Source organism: Elephantulus edwardii, unplaced genomic scaffold, assembly GCF_000299155.1.
Source record: "Elephantulus edwardii isolate Elephantulus edwardi_28Jun2011 unplaced genomic scaffold, EleEdw1.0 scaffold00204, whole genome shotgun sequence".
Taxonomy (NCBI): domain Eukaryota; kingdom Metazoa; phylum Chordata; class Mammalia; order Macroscelidea; family Macroscelididae; genus Elephantulus; species Elephantulus edwardii.
In genome coordinates this window covers 604,096-606,305 of record NW_006399954.1, presented here as the reverse complement: position 1 = coordinate 606,305, position 2,210 = coordinate 604,096, and positions in this window count along the sequence as shown.

Sequence of the window (2,210 nt, the reverse complement as noted above, 5' to 3'; positions counted from 1 at the left end):
TTAACAACAACAACGAAAAGAATAGGCAAATATGTCTTAGAAGAAAGTGAAACCAAGGTTGCTTTTTACAGACAAGATGAGGAAATTTCATCTCACATGCTTTGGGCATATTGTTAGGAAGGGCAAGTGCTCAGAAAAAGACATTATGTTTGGAAAGGCTGAGAGTCACAAAAGAGAAGAAGACCTTCAACAAGATGGATTGACACAGTGACTGTAGCAATGGGTTAAAGTATATCAGAGATAATGAGGATGGAACTGAATAGTGCTAGGTTCAGATCCGTTGTTGCTAGGATCACAATGAGTCAAAGTTGACTCAATGGCATTCAACAGCAGTAGTGGGTGTAATTTTACTGAAGAAGGTAGCACTCAGTATTTGAACTTTATGCTTCTGGTGTCAGAGGAAGTAGTTCATTTTGCTAGAGAAAGATAATAGATAAGGCTTCACCTTTGTTAATGACATTTCAATCTAATAGATCCTCTCTCTGTCCTTTCCCTCTAACTATGATTAAAACATATAGCATGTTATTGAGTCATTGGTGTAGTCTGACTAGAGTTGGTCTCTTGAAGGTATCTGGTAAGCAGAATTCTAAAATGCCCTCTTCAGATTTTCATTCACTGGATTTATTTGGTCAAACATTAATCTGGAAGGTGATTGATTTTGTAGGAAAAATTAAGGTTATTAGTTAGCAGAATAAAATAAATAAAGATTATTCTGTACGATCTGTTTATCTGTGTAAGCTCTCTGCAGTCACATGAATTTTTAGAAGCAGCAAGTAAAGTCTGTCATAGACATGCAGTGAAAAAGGTACAAAGGTAAGAAGAATTAGAATGGCTAGAAAAATTCTAAGAAAATGCTAAACTCAAATATTTTTTTATTCTACTTTAATGACAGAAGAAGTAGGTTATGATCAAAATTATACAAGAATCCCTTAAAAGCTGAGAATCACCCACACAATCAATCAACAAGGAAATAGGAACCCAAGCTTACAACTTAATATAATTAAATCCTACTAAAACACTGAATATGTTTGGAAGTTAATTCATCCTTAAAATTTGCAGAAAATAATTAAGTTCTACAAATTCCTTGATACAAACACCTCATGATAAGAATTCTTCATGAAACAAAGAGCAAAAATCCAGCTAAACTATATTATGCTTGGCATTTTAGCTTACAGAACTCTGATTAATAAGTGTATATCATTTTAAGTTGTAGAGTTTGTGGTAGTTTGCTACAACAGTGTATATTCTGGCTGCAAAAGAGCTAATACAGAAAACTAAAAATCATTTGTATTGAGTCAAAATCAACTCAAAGTTGACCTGTTTTACAGGGTCTCCAAGGCCATGAATCATACAGAAAGAGTTTTTTCAATATATAAAGGAATGTAAAATATAGAAACACTTAGAAATTATAAATAGAAAAAGCAATAGTAATAAAAGTAGGAATAGAATCAAGTACAATTGGAGCAGTAGCCCTCAGCGATGTCCAAAAAGACTATGCCTGTGCTATAAACTAGTATAGGACTGCACAACTTCTTTGGGTTCTTGATAATATTTTACTACACATTTTTCCACAGACTCTTAAAGCATCCCAAAAGAATGCAAGGTATTCCTATTTTGCTTCAGCCAGGTACATCTCAATTTTGTTGCTTAAAATATAAACATTACAAATAGAGTATGGGATGAAAAACACAAAAATTTGTTTTAAAAGAGAAATTTTTAAAGCTTTAGCTAAATTTAAGGGTAGAATAGGCTTTTAGATTGGAAACCTGGTAGCCTTTGTCTGATGTGTGCCTGTTATGATGTTATAGTTGTTAGATGCTAGTCAAGTATGACTCATAGTGACACTAGTAACAGTGGATCTGAACCGTGTGCGGTCTTGTTCCATCGTTACCATCTTTGACATACTGATGTAGTAACTGTGTCAGTTCATTTTGTGAGGGTCTTCCTCTTTCAATAATCTTCCACATTTCCAAGTATGATGTTCCTTTCCTAGGAATGGTCCCTCCAAATAACATGCCCATCTTTTTCTCTAAGGAACACTCTGATTGTATTCTCTCCAAGATATATATATATATAATTTTCCCTTCAGCAGTCCATGGGTGGGATGTTCAGCACTTCTTTTATCCTTATCTACAGTCTGGCAAGTTTCTAAAATGTCTAAAGCCACATGAAAAATAGGATGGAATTGGGGTATAAGGATGGGAGCTACT